Here is a 10,266-nt window from a genome sequence, read left to right as displayed (position 1 = left end):
ACCAGCTCCTTGTTCCTCACAAAAGTCATAAAATCATGATGAATCAGGATGAAACGGGGACGTGACTCTGATCCGCGCTGCGTCCTGTTTCTCCAGTGTGGAATGAAGGCATTCCTGCCCCTTGTGCCGTTTATTCTGAGAGCTGGGTGCGTTAAACAGCTGGCTGGGTCTGATCCGACCACCGCGGGGGGCTTTGTTTTTGAAAGGGAGCGCAGAAGCCTCGGGGGGATTCTATGGCTGTCATGTGTTAAGAGACAGCGAATCCCACAAGTTGCGTTCTTATTTTAGCTTTTCCCAGCGTTTGATCGCTCCCTCAGAAGAGAGAGCGGGAGAGACTGCGGTCCGTCCGTGGAGATGAGAGGGAGCTGCGCAGGAGGATGCTGCTCTTGCGGATGCTGCTGCTCAAGTCTGAGACTGAGGGAATGTTTCAGAAGAGATCCTTAAAAGTGGCTTCTTGGGTAAAAACTTGATCTTAGAAGTCAAGTCAGTGAAAAAGTTGCCTTTTAATAACTTTGTAAGAGATTTTTTCTCGCAACAAGTGTGAGAAGTGGATAGATGTGATTCCCTGCTGCTGCCGGGTCCCTGGGTGCAGACGAGCTGTTATTTTCCTCTCAGGAGGTTTTAATGAAAGGTTTCAGTAGCTGCACTCTTAAAGGAGATGCTCAGTGGGATAAGATGACCCTCCCTCCCCTCTGTAATCATACTGTACCCCGTTGGACTGATGCTATAAATAAGGGAAGCCGTAATCGTCACATCCCTGCAGGCAGATCAACAAAGGAATCACAAATTAAGATGTCAAGATGACTTTATGGCACATCACGTTCAAACATCGACAAGACAAAAACCCAGCTGGGTATTTGGATCTTCCTCAGGGCTTAGTCATCAACCAAAGTGAGGGGTCACATATATAAGTGTATAAGGGTTAAATGTGTAGAAAAAGCGCCTGATAGAAGAACAATTGTATACAGAAGGTACGATGAGGCATTTTACGACACCCTCGGTGCAAGTGTGCCTGGAGAAAGCTTAAAGTAATCCCGGCAGCTTCCCTCTATTTAACATTGATTGTTTTGGATTCAAGAGCACCTTGCTCTCACCTGGAGTTTACCTCCCTACCACCACGAGCACCCGGTGTCTTCTCTTTGTAGCCCTAATAAGCTGTAAGGTTCTGACGGCTTTCAAACACACCTTGTTGATCACCTGGGGGGATGGAAGGAAGGATGGTGGTGGGTGTGGAGGACAGAGAGGAGGGATGGATGCGTGAAAAGGCGTTGGGGTTTCTCAGCTGTTATCATGAATCTTTGCATATCAAGCAAGTCGAGACTGTACTCTTTGTTATATTATTTTCAGAGACCCAACATTAAGCCACCACTGAGCAAGTACTTGGCAACTGTGATGAGGAAGAGCTTCCTTTTAACAGGCAGAAACAGACTCATTGGTGAACAGCCATCTGTCGAGAAAGTGGGAGGGAGATCAGTGACTGTATATAAAGATGGACCACGGGCCTCCAACTCCTCTCGCTGAACTAAAATGAAGACTCTTGCTGCCATCTTGTGCATTTAGAGCCAGAGTCTGCGCGGTAGAGATCAGCTGGTGGAGCCCGTCCCGCCAAAAAAGTGGTAATCTCGAAGATCTCAGTTTTGTTCTCTTTGGCGGCACCTATTACTAGATTTCTGTTTACTCACAACACTTGCAGAGACCGGAAAAGCAGCCGCTTAGCTCCGCCTACCCTCTCTGGCAGACCAACCACTGCTGGGTGATGGAAAACACGTCACTAACTGGGCGCTGCTTGTGATTTTTTTCCGCAAAAGTCGCCACAGACACCCAGTCTGTAATACTGCAAATGCAAAGGCTTTCATCAGTGGGCCATAGGCTCAATCACCATTGTGTTACCTCATTTGGCGATAGAGATCTTGGAGATTATTACAGCAAAGATCCCTCAGGTGGGCTCAGTTAACAGCAGAACAGCTTCTCGTGTCACAATTATGTAAAGCTCAATGACCGTAGTGTTAGTGGTAGCTATCTCTATGGTCTCCTCTCGCTGTTCCTCCTCCACTCTGCTAATCCAGGAACAGATCGGCTGCAGGAGCCGGATTTGTCAACAGAGCTGTCAATCATTGTTTTTACAGCACCAAATAACTAATTAAACACTTGGACGTGCATGATAAGAACTATAATGACAGAAACCATGTTTGAGAAACATTTGACGTGTGTTTTGATTTTATAGTTTGACTCATGTCCCATCTGTTAACATGGAGGAGGCGGGCTTTATGACCTATACTGCAGCCAGTCAGCAGGGGGCAATAGAGAGGGTTTGGCTTCACTTTTAGGGAGCTGTCATGTCATCCATCTTTGTATACAGTCTGTGAGGGAGAGGCAGAAAGAGAGAACAGATAATAGAGACTTATAGCAGCAGTGTGGCAGAAGTACGACTAACATTAGCAGTAAAAAGTGTAATAACAATAATATAAATATGCTAATGGATGACAGGCTCAGTCAGAACCATCGCATGGAGCCGGAGACCAAGTGACAAATAACTGAACCTGACATGTGACCGCATCACTCCACTGTGCTTCATATATTGTCCTCTGCAGAGTGCCGTACATCATCCTCTTAATGACCTGTCTTCTGTCCACATTATGCTTCCCTAGCAATGAAAAGGCTTCAGCTCAGTGAAGACTTCTTCCCATCATTCATCCTGTTATTCTGACATGATGACAGGAGGTTTCTGTCATTGTCACATTCATCATCTCCAGCGATACTCTCTCTGTCTGTCTGTCTCTGTTAATATATGTTGCTCACTCTCGCTCGCATGTGGGGGTTTACAGGCTGCCAGTTCGGCTCATCACGAGCGGGTAGTTGAACAGCTTCTGAACCAGATGTTGTCGGACAGTTTCTGGAACATACCGGAACAGACATTTAAACATCCACGTCTGCTTTATGCAGCGATCGTCGAGGTGTGTTAATGTGAGAGAGTGAGCGCTTCTCTCCTAAGCTCTCTTTCATCCGTTACAACTATTTTTATGGCTTTTGAAGAGTAAAAATGGCTGGAGAGACTCTGAAATGTGCCCCATTAAATATTTAAACATTTATCCACCCTTTGAGAGCTGCCTCTCAGAACTTACAATCACATTTGATCTCCGGTGTCAGACAACACTTTGTGCACACTACTTCTCTTCAGCAGAACTCGGTCCTTTTACTTTCAAAGATCTTCACTGAGTAAGCCTTAATCCTACAGCAGCTCAAACCAGACTCTAACTTCTCTGATCAAAGCTTATATTTAAGACTTAAACACAAACATATTTGTACCCTAAGAGTTTGGGGTAAGCCCTACCCAAACCCAACATGAGGTGACCCAGAAGGCCATGAAATGGTTTGGAGTTGTCAGGGAATCGTGATGTTTTTTGGAGGAGTTTGACACGATGTTTAAACGAGGGTTCATGTTAATAAGAGAGCACTTGAGTTTGAATGATATTGGGAGGGTTAAAGATGCTGTTTTACCATCCAACAAGCACCGTCATAATTACATGCCTAACCCCAGGCTGTACTCTAACTTCACCTTCACCCAAACTCAGATCCCATCGTCGATTGTCTAACGAGGAAATACCCTCTGAGAGTAATGGACAATGTTTCACGGCTCCCAGTGTAAGCAGGGGCATTTTCAGATAAGCATCTACTAAGATATCTACTACATTGTTATCTGCATTGATATGCTAATGTATAACTATAGAGATTAATAACAGCCTATTCGATATCAGATAGTAGCTATAGATAATAGTTACGTTTAGTAATTGTCTTTTGCTCCATGTACTGGCTGCAAAATAAGTCCCGTTGTTAACTATAGGAAAAGAACCCTACTTGGCTGTTGATTTATTGACATGCTTATTGTCTCAAGTCTTCTTCTTTACAGCATGATGTTCAAATTGTAAATTATAGACTCAATTATCCTGTCAAGCAGGATAAAGAAGTAACAATACGTATTCACCACGTTGTCCAAATATGGTCACTTCTATGGTCCAAAATCCCAAACTAGAGGCTTCAACAGTAGTCTAAGGCTGGAGATATACTTGCTTCATGTGTTCAGGTACACAACCGGCTGCATCGTGCACTCCGCGTGTTACAGGAGGATACCTCTAGAGGACACAACAGAGAGCTGTATGCGTATCTGCGGGATGTAAACAACAGACATGGCGACACTCAAGGACGTTACTGTTATCTTCATTCTGAATTCTCAGTGGCCCCGTGACTGACAAAATTCTGTAGCCAACATTTTCCGCCGTTCACGGACGTAACTGTCCCGGACTTGTTTCCATGTAGTTTTGCAGGTTTCCATGACGACTTCTAAAATAACACTAATCTGTCTCCAGCTGTTTTGACAGGCATGTTTGTCGCTGTGCAGTGGTAATGATACATTGTGTAGATGTGGATAATTGCAGGCTTGTCTTCAGAACTTTCTGCCGTTGTTGTCCCTGCTGCTGTGTTGACCCTGTCACATCCCCTCTGCCTCTACACTGCACCTACCGTTCATGTGCATACCGCGCCTTGTGTTCGCGTAGCGTTAATTTTTGAGGACGTGCAAAGCCAACACTCCAAACAGACGAAGGGACCGCGTGGCAGCCATCATGTGCACCAAAACTCGTTAAAAGCAAGTATATCTCCAGCTTAAAAACATCATGTGCCGACTTCTAGTCTCTTTAATAAAGTGTGTGCATCATCATCCTTTACATCCTTATCTATCTGAAAATGTCTCAGGGAAACATTCGTTACCGTCTTCCTCCCCAATCTTTTACTTTAACTGCATATCAACATCCTCTCTTCCTCTTCATTTTGCGTTTACCATCTGTGCCATTTTAGCAGTACCTGCATACAGGTAGACACATTTGTATTACTTTTTTCTCTCTGAACAGGAAACAAAATGTAGTCTTGGTTTTGATTATTGCACCGGTGGGAGCAGCGGGGTAACTTCAGCGGCGTTTCATCTCAGCTGTGGCTGAGGCTGTGGGTCGGGTAGATGTGTTTGATTATTTAACTAGCTTAGGCTGAGCGGGGGAACATTTAGGTGCTGTTACTCTCTCAGACTGCCTGAAATTCATCTCCTCCAGTCCACAGCCAGACAGAAAATAAGTTGGTGGAAAATATTCTGGGAGAGGAGATGATTTAAATGTGGGCCTATAGCTCGCCTGCTTCATATGCGAACAGCCCTGTCTCATCAGAACTTATTACTTTTCAATGAGCTGCTGGTTCGCACCGAGAGAACATAAACCTCTGAATAAAATCAATTTGGTGTGAATGTGTGAGACGTTTTCTCTGCAAACCTCGCCTCCCTTTATGCTTCATGAGACGCCGGAGTCTTAAACCACCGTGAGGGAAGAGCAAACAAGTGGAGGATAAATGGCCCCTTACTTTTCTTCTTCAGTGTCGTTTATGAAAATGTGTTTAGCAGAAGTGGAGTCATAAAGAGGTTCTGATTAAGTCAAGGTTACAGCGGCAGAGGTTGGCAGCGTGAGTCTGGAGCTGCCAGTCATGAATCCAGATTTATTAATCCAGGGACGAGTAGTTAAGCGATAAAAGTGACAGAGAGCTGCAGTCCATCCATCTGCCTCTGTGACCTGTGGGATTTTGTGTTTGGCGAAGGCCAGCTCCCCGGTGGACGTCTGCCTCCCCAAAAACAGAGTCATTCATCACACGGCCCTGTCATTATATCAAATGACTTGTTATCGGTCCAAGAATCAGCCACATTGTGCTGAGGTCACTATTCACTGTCACTCTCTGGTGCAGCAGGAAAGTGGAAACTGTGAGCATCAGCTAGCAAACACGAATTCATCACTTCTTTGTTTCGATCTTTTGGTGCCTTATTGACTCGAACATTCAGCTACAGTTGATATCAAACTCTAAACTTTTTTCTCTCCATACAGCGAGAAAAAGAGATTTGTTTCAATAAATAATGTTTCCTGTTCTTTCAGACTCAAGAAATCAGTGGTTAAAGAAGTTTTCAGACCTTTACTTAAGCAAAAGTAGCAGTTATTATTATTATTGCATATACACTCTGATGCATTAATGCTTCATACATATTTTAATATAAACTAATGGAGGTAGATCATATTTAATCTACTTACTTTTATCTACTTTTTTCAGAGTTTCTTATGGTGATAATCTCCAAGATTTTCATTTAAATAAATGTCTGTTAAGTCTCTATCTATCGCTGAATGAGGTAACACAATGGTGATTGAGCCTATGGCCCACTGATGAAAGCCTTTGCATTTGCAGTATTACAGACTGGGTGTCTGTGGTGACTTTCGAGGAAAAATTCACAAGCTGCGCCCAGTTAGTGACGCGTTTTCCATCACCAAGCAGTGGTTGGTCTGCCAGAGAGGGTAGGTGGAGCTAAGCGGCTGCTTTTCCGCTCTCTGAAAGTGTTGCGAGTAAACAGTAATCTACTATGGCTGAGCAAACAAAGAAAAGATGGATGACTACAGATACAACTTCAAAAAGAAGTGAAAATAAAAGAAAAAGAAACAAACTCGACGCTCAGATGAAGGCAAACAGTCTGAAAAGGAAAGCGACCGTCAGCCAGGAAAATCAAGAGTTACAACCGGAGCCAACCGTGGACGTCACACATGCAACACTGTCTGGATATCTGGGAAGTGTGCTCATGCAATTACCGGTTATGGCCATAGGTGCCGCCAAAGAGAACGAAACAGAGATCTTCAAGATTCTAACTTTAAGTTTAAGTTAAGGGTTTCCTGAGCTTTCAATCATATTACATGACCTTTAGCAGCAGGGGGAGTTTGCCCAGTTGTCGTCCAATAATAGATTTTCAAATTTCCATTATTTTCTGAGTTGCAACTTAAGAATCAGAATCAGAAATATTTTATTTATCCCTGGGGGGAAATGTATGCATTGCAGTTGTACTTACAGTATACAGACGAAGTATGAAGTATGAACTTCTTGTCCTTGTTGGAGTTAAAGTTAAAAAAGTTGCAGGTCCATGTCAAATTGGCAAATCAGTTGATAAAGATCTCTCTTTGCTTTGCTTGTCAGAGCGTGATTTAAAACCTGCATTCATTAATTGTTGGCTGCTTTTGGGGCAATGCAACAAGCTGTAAACACAACATTGACTTGTGCAACATTGTGTAATCATTTCATTATTTTTACTTGCTGGTTGTTAACATTTGATGTCTTCTGTTGGGTGTTTAGCAGGTAAAGTACAGCGAGTTTCTTTTTCCTGCACACAAGCTGCTGCCTGCTGCAACACTTACTGAAATGAGAAAACACTGAAACCATAGTAAAATGTAAACATGCTAAAACCCTCTGCATCATTCATTTTATAACTTCCTGGCGTCGTTGTTCGCTCTTTATGCATTGTTTATACGAAAGAAAATGCATACAGCAGCTTTAAATAGGCCAATACTGTCGACTTAAAAGGCTTTAATTGTTGGATGTATCAATTCCTCTCAACACAGCAGTCTTACATTTTTAATCAGCCAATGAAATCAGATTAACTTGATATCTGTCCAAATGCACTTAGACCTAGCAGAAACCACCTTATCCCCTTTTCCAAAAAGAAAGAAAAACTTGCCATGATTATTGTGCATTGTTGGTTTATACAACTGATTTGTGTTATATAGAGTTGTAGGCCAGGCCAAGTTTAACACACGAGTTGGGCCAAATTATATTCATTATTTAGGAAACAAATGGAAACAGAGGGCAGAACTGAGTACAAGCCAAACATTGTAACTAAATCAGAGAAATGAATTTAAATACCACCATATATTCTTATCGGAAGGATGGGGGAGAAGAACAGAGAAAAGGAGGAGCACTAAAGCAGCTTGAGTAAAAGAAAAAATGAGGAGTGTAAAAAAAAAAGGGAGGAGAAGTGGAGGAGTTTGGTTGGGCGCGCTGTTCGGACATTCATTGAAGTTGCCCTCCATCTTTAAGCCATGCAGTGACACTCCCAACTCCTTCTCTCATTTCACCCATCAGTGGCTTTTCTTTTTTTCCTTGTGTGTGTGTGTGTGTGTGTGTGTGGTGTGTGTGTGTGTGTGTGTGTGTGTGTGTGTGTGTGTGTGTGTGTGTGTGTGTGTGTGTGTATGTCAGATTCATTCGCCCGACTCCCCTCACCTCACCTTCACATAGCTGCAGCTCTGCAGTCCTGTCCTGTTTAAGTTTCCTGCCAGTGGGGGGAACATCACTGTAACACTGCTGTAACACTGCTGTTACACCGCTGTTACACCGCTGTAACACTGCTGTAACACTGCTGTAACATGACTGTAACCCCCCCGTAACATAACTGCAGCATCAGTATCAGTGTAACACCCCTGTACATCAGTGTAGCATCAGTGTAACACCTCTGTATCATCACTGTACATCAGTGTAACACCCCTGTACATCAGTGTAGCATCAGTGTAACACCTCTGTATCATCACTGTACATCAGTGTAACACCCCTGTACATCAGTGTAACATCAGTGTAACACCTCTGTATCATCACTGTACATCAGTGTAACATCAGTGTAACATCAGTGTAACACCACTGTATCATCACTGTAACATCACTGTAACATCATTGTAACACCACTGTATCATCACTGTACATCAGTGTAACATCAGTGTAACACCACTGTATCATCACTGTACATCAGTGTAACATCAGTGTAACACCTCTGTATCATCACTGTACATCAGTGTAACATCGGTGTAACACCACTGTACATCAGTGTAACATCAGTGTAACACCACTGTAACACTACTGTAATATCACTGTAAGACCATGGTAACATCAATGTAACACCACTGTAAAATCACTGGAATATCGCTGTAACATCAGTGTAACACCACTGTAACACCACTGTAATATCACTGTAAGACCATGGTAACATCACTGTAACATCAATGTAACACCACTGTAAAATCACTGGAACATCAGTGTAAACAACACTTTCCATGGCCACTTTCACCATGACAATTATCACAGTGTGTGAGCAGAACTAACTTCATATGAAAATGTATCGGCACAATGACATTTGGTATTATGCCCTGAATGCAATGCCTACCTCTACCTGTATGTGACAGTTACCCTGCTGAATGAACTGCAAGACCTCGCACGTGTGGTGTGTCCATCTTTCTACATTGAGTTTGCCTTTAATGATGGCCAAGTGTTGTAGCTTAGCAGATTTTTAGCTAGCAAGCCAGGAAACTAACAATAGCAGTGCATTATCTCCGGTGAATGTTTGTTTGGTTGCGACTGATTAAAACAAACTAAAACTTGAATAGTGTAGGTATGCATGTAGGAATATTAACGTTTTAACTGCAAGCCTCTTGCTACTTAAATGACTTAGCTTTTCCTGTGCATACTTAGCATCATGTGCCTGAACATCCTCCCTCATTACTACTCCCATTTCAACCAATTAGTCAAATTAGTTTTAAATACAGTTAATAATAACCTAACCTGCTGCAGTGACCTTGCCCTTTTCCAGTTAATGACATCCTTTTTTATTTGTTGCCTTGAGTAGTGGAGTGGTGCAGAGGGAGCAGGCCATGAAATAGTAATTACAACAATCAGGACTCTCGTTCATGTACTAATTTATGTACTGTCTATTCTGACCTCCTTCTCTTTATGAAAGAGCATATTATATGACACTAAACTTCTGTTCACTCCAAACCATACTTGAGTTTGTTTTCCTGGATATTATTTCTGTAGTTCCAAGTTCAGATTACATGTTACTTTTGGAAACCATGCAAGCAATCAGAGGTTTTGAAAGCAGGTTGAGTATAAGGTCAGGTATGTTGTTATAACCAGAAAGATGGCCTAAAGTATATAAAGAATATCTAAATTTTTAAAGCATTTGTCAACAGGCCATGAGGAACAGAGTAGTTTTTCAGTCAAAAGGAAAATTCTGTCCTGGCTCACAAATCAGACGCTACAACAAATATGCACCAATAGCAGAAGATACAGTATTCCAATATGAAACTCTGAATCTAGGGAAAGTAATATCTGCATAATGTTATGTATTCATTAAAAAGGTTGTGACTGCATCAGTCGTTTAAGCAAAGGTCAAGGCAACAAAGGTCCGCTAGACTTCAATGTTATGCAAGAATTGTTGGGGTTTGTTGCATTTCGACCCAGATCATATGTCATTCATTCTCTTGCGACTGAGTAAAAGCCAGTGCAAGACTTCCTCTTTTCCTGCCTCATAGACAGTTACATAGACCTTTATTGCCATTGAAGTGCACGATTACAGTACAATGAAATTGGATGGCTGTCCTTACC

This window comes from Semicossyphus pulcher, unplaced genomic scaffold, assembly GCF_022749685.1.
Source record: "Semicossyphus pulcher isolate SPU_LCO1_2020_fin unplaced genomic scaffold, fSemPul1.0.p SCAF_4, whole genome shotgun sequence".
Lineage (NCBI taxonomy): Eukaryota > Metazoa > Chordata > Actinopteri > Labriformes > Labridae > Semicossyphus > Semicossyphus pulcher.
This window is presented reverse-complemented; position numbering follows the sequence as displayed.